Raw genomic sequence first — 8,704 nt, 5'->3', positions numbered from 1 at the left:
GATAGCATTAAGTTGCAGTTTGGACAAAAGCGGTTTGTGACTTTGGATTTTGTGGCTTGGAAGAATTTCTAGATGGTTGTTGTTGTTGTTAATTTACGTCGCACTAGAGCAGCACAATGGACTATTGGCGACGGTCTGGGAAACATCCCGGAGGATGTTCCGAAGACATTCCATCACAATTTTGATCCTCTGCGGAGGGGATTGCACCCCGCATTGGTAAACCGACGACCTGCGCGCGAAGTCGAGCACCTTACGGTAGCACAGTTTAACGAGGACCAATACCGCGCACCCTCGGTCCCTACGCAGACTGATCCAAGTGGTCACCCACCCGCACACTGACAGCAGCCAGTGATGCTTGACTTCGGTGATCTGCTGGGAACCGTGTCTTAACGATCAGTTCACTGCGGGACAATTTGTAAATGGATTGGAGTATGATCTGGGGGGCAAGTAAATTACATTTACATCTACAGCAAGGGTTTCAGACTTACATGAGGCCGGGGGTTACAATTAAAAACACAAATCGAATGGCGGGCCGTAACTTTATCAAAATTTAATGTAGGACTCTTTTATGTTTGAAGGAACATTAAATATTACTGTCAGATTTTTACCAAGTTGTAGAAGACAAAAGTATTGAATTACAAATTATAAAAAGAAGTAGATTTTTAAAAACATTTAATTGCATATTAAAAAATTCGGGCTGCAATAACTTTAATGTACATTTATGTATTAAACAATTAATGTGCAACAGATATAATTGTTAAGATATGAAACTTTAAAAAGGTTGGTATTAAAACTTACATAGTAGCACACAAAATGTTCTATGAGAAAATTGAGGTCTGTCTGCTGCAACCACCAGAGAGTAGATATTTACATTTTAAATTTAAACTTTACAAATGTGTGTGTAAATATTTTCGGCCAAAATGAGTGATTTCAAAAAGTTAAATCGGAGAATTTCTTCGAGAAAACTTCTGATACACACATGCTAAATTATATTCATAAAATACAAAGAAATGAAATAAAAAACAGCATCATAGACGATTATTTTTGTATTTGAATAGATATTTTCTTGGATGGAAAACGCGAGAAAATTTTTATTTTTATTTTTGTACAGCTGGTATGTTAACTTTCACTGGAACGAAGAAATTAGGTTTTTATTAACGAGAAAAGTATTTTAAACCAATACAGATTTTTTGCGAAAATTGTCCGCAAAAAAAATGACAACTAATATATTTTAAATCAGTCGTGGTTGCCGGGATAAAAGTGCTGCACCAAGTATACTTGGTGCAGCACTCAAATCTGGTGCAGCACTCAATTCTGCAACTAGACTCCTCAATTCTGCTTTTAACATGTAAAGACTATAGCGGGCTTGTCATATTTTGAATCGATTTTTCTTGTTTCTTAAACAAGAAATCGAGTGATCAATTCTTAAAAAAAAAAAAAGAAGAAGAAGAAGAAAAAACTTATAATTTTTTGATTTTTTTTATACCTACGTAAATGTGTGTCGAATTTTTTTTTTTTTTTATCTGTATTACTTTTTCTAATATTGCCTTTGAAACTCAAGTCAATTTCTACATTTGAGTATACTTTGCAATGAGCAACTTTTTCCTCCAAGTTCATTCTTCCGGGGACGATTGCGGTCCACAATCAGGTTAATCGGAGAAGATTAGACTAATCTTCTCCGCAGATGGTCTTTCTCAATCTCTCCAAAATACTTTTACTCTGTTCACCTCTTTTTGGAAATCTTTTTCTTTCACTGCCCTTTTGAAGAAATGATACGGGAATGTTTTAAAAACCGATAGTTTACTTTTTATTTATAAGCTTTTAATTTATTATGAATGTTATATTCGCTGTTAATTCGTTCCTTCTGTATAAATTTTATTTATTTAGAAGCAAGGCTGGATTTACATCTAAGCTAAATAAGCTGTAGCTTGGGGCTCCGAGATGGCAAAGGCCCCCAAATTCCACTTTCTTTCTTTTTCTTTTTTAAAGATATTATTCGGTGGGATCTTCTGAAGTTCAAAATATTTTTTCTTTCTTTTTTACATTGTCGGACGCTTGTGGCGTTGTGGTCTGAAATGCAAAGTCCGAACTACGAATCTCTGACGTTGGACTACGTCGCTTGCAGCCGATAATTGACGTAAACCTCATACCAGAATGGAGATATGCGTGAAGGGCGAAATCAGCAAAACGCGCACAGTATGTTTTGGATATAACTTGGCCGCCTCCCCACCAGTGGCGTACGCAAGGGAGGGGTTTAGGAGTTTAAACACCCCCCCCCCTTGAGCTCAGACAAAATGGCAAAAATAAAAATTTTAGTAGAAACTATGCGAGCTATTATTTTTTAAGACTATATATATTTTTATTAACATTATGCCTACTTTTTTTTTTCTCACGGTATTTCTCAGAATACTGAAAAAAACATTTACTATAATAGGGTTGTACTTTTGAAACCAAATTTACGTGATACTGTTATGGGCTGGTTCCTTTCTGTCCTGTACCAGTATAGATATCGAGACTGGCTATCATTCGCGAGGTCTTTACGCGATGATTCTGGAATCCTAGACGTTCTGTCGTCTTTGAGACAATTCGAGAATTTTGGAGACGTAGTGAAAAATTATATAAAAGGAGGAACGGAGTACAGTGGAGTTAGTTAGTCAGACTAAGAGTTATCTCTGTCTTTCGGAGCTTGTCGCTAAATCTGTTTTGATTTGTCTTAACAAAAAGTTCATTCAATCGCCGAACCCGTCGTCGCCAGTATTTCGACTAGTGAAGAAATCAGTAACAATACCAGAGATACTGTGCTCGTTGAAGTTCTTCATTCCCGCTCGAAACTTTGAGATCGTAGCATAGCGGATATTTCTATGCTATTCGCTGTTCTTGGGTCTTTAGGATTTAACAATTTTTAACGCAAGAATTTAGCAATTTTTAATTATTTTGAGAAAAATCACGATATGAAATTAGTGAGGTGGCAGAATCTAGTACCAATGTAAGTTTTTCTGTTGTACAGAAATGTGATACTTCCGTTGAAGAAAACGTTTCTAGCATAACAAAATCTGATGAATGTGAAAGTGGCCCTCAAAGTGTTACTTTACACCCATATGACATTAGACTTTTTTCAGAAAATATTACATTATGTTCTTAAACTTAAAAAATCAAATCAAAATTTAACTAAACAATGTTGTCTAAATAAAAAGTCAAAATTGTCTAGCTGTCTAAATTAGGGAAATAATAATGCTTTATAACAGATTCGAATTTGTTTTAGTAGTTTCAGAAAATTATGACCACCCCCCTTGAAAAAATTCTGCGTACGCCACTGCTCCCCACAGCTTGCTCTCTCTCCCCGTCGGTTCTAGCTAGCAGTCCAGCATGTTCTCACCGGTTACCTTTTCGTAGTTTTTTTCTATGCTGCTTCAATGTTGAAGTGGTTAAGTTTTATATATGTTAGAATGTTTTAGTTAAATTTACAAGTTTCCTAAATGTTAATAAAGATAGTTATTTATTTAAACTTAGTGTTATTTATGAAGAAACCTATAATCCGTTCTCGGAAATATTTTCATGTGGAAGGCTTTTCTAGAGTTATATTTCTTTTTAGAGTTTAAGTGGGGACTCTAACAAAGATACCAAACAACTCACAGGCTCTTCAAAATCTAATCGAAGTGTCTACAAATATAAAATAATTGTTACTCTTCACTTTTCTAACCTAAAAAGCAACAAAACGCTCTTTCCACTGATAAAAATATCCTCGCTTTCCTACCTATCACTCACAAAGTTGTCAAATAGCAGCCTCACTTAACGCTGGGGTACATTTTTTTGGCTTCTTTAAATTGCCTTGAGCTCTTTTGTGCTTACTTCTGAAATATCTGATATACACAGACAGAAGGGCTTTGTCTCATTTCTGGTCATAAATAGCTGGAAACAAAAAAATTCTAGGGAATTAAATATGGGTATGCTCTTGTTAGCATTTCTTTAGGTCACTATGTCTTGAGATCTCCGATGTGTCACATTGTCGTTGAAGTGGTCCTCGTTGAATTCAAATTTTTCTTTTTTGCAAAATTTATATAAATTTTCTAATTTATTATGAAAGCTTTTTTTTCCCTTTAATTGTCCTAAATGTTTCAACTAGCCTAATTGTTTGATTTAATTAATTATTGTAATTGATTTTATTTTGCTATTTTCCAAATTAATCGTACATGCACCTGTGAACTTCGAATTTCTGTATCAAAATTTTCGTAGGATATGAAGAAGACATAAATTTTTCACCTTTGGAGGTAAGCAAATGTTTTTATTAAAACAACTTGTGGTTAAGGGAAAACAAGGTAGGTTTGCATAGTTTTTTATTTATACATTTGTTTAACATGATAAATTTCAAAGTTGAAATTATTAATTATCTGAAAGCTTACAATATTTGGATTCTCAATTCAAAAAAACAATTAAGTAATACTTTTGAAAACGAATTTAATTAACTGCAGAAAAATTTTGTCACAGACGGATAACTAAAGCAAACTTTGCTTTACAAGCATATTCTGAACTAATTACAGTACTTATTATAATACGCTTTATATAAGCTGGACAATACGCTTTAACAGAGAAGTCAACAACTAACAAGGGAAACTAGGGAAGTGTGACTCGTCAATTTTGAAATAAACTAGTAGGATGTATGCCTTATGAAGAATAATTTTAGGGGGCAACATTCGTTTCGGCCCATAGAGGGTCCTATGAGAGATAAAAAATAATTAAGTATGTAGAAAAATCGGTATTTCATTACTTCAATGCAGACTATTAGTTATTGTAATTATCTCATACTCCAATTAATTTTGTGGTACTTTCACGTACTATATAATGCATATGTATTGTCAAAATTGATTTCGAAAACTTTATATATCTGTAGTTTTTCAGAAGAAAAAAAATTGGCATTTTTAAAAAAAAAAATTTGGCATCAAATTTTTAAATTTTTTTTTATTTTTCAAAAAATTTTCCAATATTAAAACTAGTAAACAGTAATAAATTTCACTTATATGAGAGTCGAAATATAATATGCATTTTCCCAAACTGATGGCATTTTTTGTGAGTATAGCTTATGTAACATCCAAAAATGTGATTTGCAAAAAAAAAAATTTTTTTTCGTCAACATATACCTTAGTTACCGTGCCTCATTTGTAATGTTTTTAGTTTTGGGGTTCTTGCTAATAATACCCATGAAAAAATGTTCTGAAAAAAGTTTATATGGCAGCTTGTTATTTCTNTTTAAATTTTTTGCCAAAAAATTAACATATTATTAAAAAAAATTGTCCTGTGAATTGTTCAATATTTTGTCAAAACATTGCTATTTTTGAAATATTATTCATACAATTATCTTTATACCTGATATCCTAGCTAATGCCAACTTTTAAAGTTAAATATTTCAAAAATTAGCTAGGATATCAGATATAAAAATAATATTATAAAGATAGCAATGTTTTGACAAAATATTGAACAATTCACAGGACATAGATATCAACGGATTTTCCACTTAAAGTGACATATCACTTCAAATTTTGTGTATACAGTACAGTTGATCTTTTATGAAAAAAATCGAATTGAAATATTAAACATTTTTTAAGTTCAAATTTCCCGCCAAACAAATTTGAAAACATTTTTATAAATGCAATTTAATTTTATGCAATCACATAAATTTTTTCAGATTTTTTTGCAAGATCTAAAAATATGAATTTTTTTTTTTTATTATTTTTATAAATCACAATTTTGGATACACATTAAATATGAAAAAATTCCATCAGTTTGGGAAAATGCGTATTATATTTCGACTCTCATACAAATAAAATTTATTACTGTTTATTAGTTTTAATATTGTAAAATTTTTTGAAAAAAAAATTTTAAAAATTTGATGTCAATTTTTTTTATTTTAAAAATGCCAAATTTTTTTATTTTTTTTCTGAAAAACTACAGATATATAAAATTTTCGAAATCAATTTTGACAATAAATATGCATTATATAGTACGTGAAAGTACCATAAGATTAATTGGAGTATAAGATAATTACAATAACTAATAGTCTGCATTGAAGTAATGAAATACCGATTTTTCTACATACTTAATTATTTTTTATCTCTCATAGGACCCTCTATGGGCCGAAACGAATGTTGCCCCCTAAAATTATTCCTCATAAGGCATACATCCCACTAGTTTATTTCAAAATTGGCGAGTCACACTTCCCTAGTTTCCCTTGTAAGAGCTAACTACTCATTGTCAATAATGATCACAATTCATCTTATTTACTGACTTTATTAGATGCTTGATAAATAAATTAATTCTTATATGTTTAATTAAGCGATCAAGTTAAGTACTGTAATAGAAATTTTTTGTAAATATCTGTTTATTATAGTTTCTATCACTTTTTAAAGTATTTATTTTAACTGTTTTTTGATTGAACTTTTTTTTTTGATGTGACGTTCGCTGGTGCTGCGCTGCTACGCGTGGGAATAAAGAGGTCAGAGAAGGATTCTTCCGCGTTTCCCGCACGAGTTTAAGACAGGAGGGGGAGCGAGCCGAAACAGTTGAAAGTATGACTGAGCCTCTGTTGGATTAACATAGCCAGCCAGAGACGACAGGAGATTGCTTTAGCCAGAGCCGCTGTGTGGTGGAGCCAGACCCTAAACCTCTGATCGATGTACGGAATCAGGTTCTTTTATGGTACAGAGTTCTGTCCGATCCCGGAAACAAGTTGGTCATCGACTACAATCTATCCGAGTATACTCGGATAGATTGTAGTATAGATTGAATGTACTATAGGATAGATTGAATGTAGTATCGGATAGATTGAATGTACTATAGTACATTCAATCTATCCGAGTATCTGAATACTATCTATCCGAGTCTGAGTAATTAACTTGCTCCGAGGAACTCAGGAGCATCACCGGTGGAGGTGGCATGAAGTTTGTTTCTTAACTTGGATTTACAATTAACTTTAATATTAAAAACTTTAAGTTCAATTTGGAAGGCTGGATTTTAAACTGATATTTTACTTTTAATTGTAGTTTTTACCAAATTTTAAGAGAAGTGTTTATTATACTTTTTATAGTTTCACTGTTTTTATAGAATTGTTTTTAGAAATCGTTAGGTTAAGTGTTTATTGTACTTTTTATAGTTTTACTGGAATTACAGAATTGCTTTTAGTAAAATGTAAGAAGTGTTGATTTTACTTTGTATAAATTTGCTGGTTGTTTTGCATTTGGAAATGGATTTAGCTTGTTATGTATACAGAATTTAGGTTTTAATAAATTTTTGTGAATGATAACTGTTTTGAATATATTTCAATTTTATTTTGAAACTGGGTGACACTGTTACAGAGTTAGCGTTATCGATCGCGGGGTAAATTTCAAATTTAATTAGAAAGGTAACAGAACAGTACACTGAATCAACCCAGTCAACCTCTCTAACACATAGTACGTTATATTAGTTTTCTAGCTTATTTTTAACTAAAGGAAAAACAGCGCCTACGATACTACTTTAGGTTTTATGTAACTATCATTGAAATTTATAAAATTTACTAAATTATAAATATCTTCAGTAGTTGAGACAATTAATTTTAAGCTGCTGACAAATATGGGGAGGCGATGTAAGCAATCGTGAAGAAGTTACAACTCAGCAGTTGAAAAATTTTTTCGAGTTCTATCGTTTGCTAACAGAATTTACTTCTACTAATATTTTCTTGCGTTTTGTGGCATAAAATGGCATTGGCTAAAAAATATTTTTTAAGTAATATTTAATTCAGTGTTCTCCTTCATAAATAAATGTTTTTTTTTTTTAAATTAATAATATGGAATAGCCTTTTAGAAAAAAGTGGTATTGGACCAAAAATAAAGAAAAATATGATAATTTTAAAAGTTCGAATGCTAGATTGAACAATATTAAATGTTTTATAATATTAGCTTTAATATTAGAAGATAGGATTTAGGAGTCTAAAGTTTTCTAGCAAGGCAGCATTTTATTGCATCTTTCTGATGTTAGATAATATCATTTTGCTATCTGGGATTTGCAATTAGTGTATAAACGTACATATGCCTACTTTCCCGAAATGAAAGAACAAAATTATTTATAAAGCATCATTTTAATAAGTAATAACAGACATACATGACTCATTCTAACACCTTTTTTACTGAACTGAAGAATCTTAAACATTCAGAACTAGAAAATTTCGTCAACTATTAACCGTGTTTCAGTGGGTACAATTAATTTTAATGTTATAAACATACGTTATCAAGCCCGCATTTTCATTCAGCTACATTAGGGCACAATTTATTATACAGATAGTTACTGACCATCTAAAATAGCTGAATTTAATTACGGAAATTCAAACGAATGCAAGAACGTATTGGTTTTCGCTGTACAGTGATTGTAAATGATAGATAGATGGACACTTGTGGCGTGAATTTGCGAATAATCACGTGACTCCCCGTTTCAGGTGAAAATGAAAGTAAACGTTTTTTGCTTAAAAATAACTTAACAAATTGCACTTCTAGGAAAATAATGAAATGTTTTCTGGGAGTTTTGAGGGATTTTCTGAATGCATTAAGATTTTAAAAATAATTTATTGTAATTGTCCATTACTTTTATCACCAATATGTCCCTTTCGTGAATCACTTAGATGAAGAGGCAAGAAGATACCTTGATCGGCACCCTCACAATAAAGCAATAAGAGACAAAA

This window comes from Parasteatoda tepidariorum, chromosome 5 (assembly GCF_043381705.1).
Source record: "Parasteatoda tepidariorum isolate YZ-2023 chromosome 5, CAS_Ptep_4.0, whole genome shotgun sequence".
NCBI classification, from domain to species: Eukaryota; Metazoa; Arthropoda; class Arachnida; order Araneae; family Theridiidae; genus Parasteatoda; species Parasteatoda tepidariorum.
Note: the sequence above shows the minus strand (reverse complement) of the source record.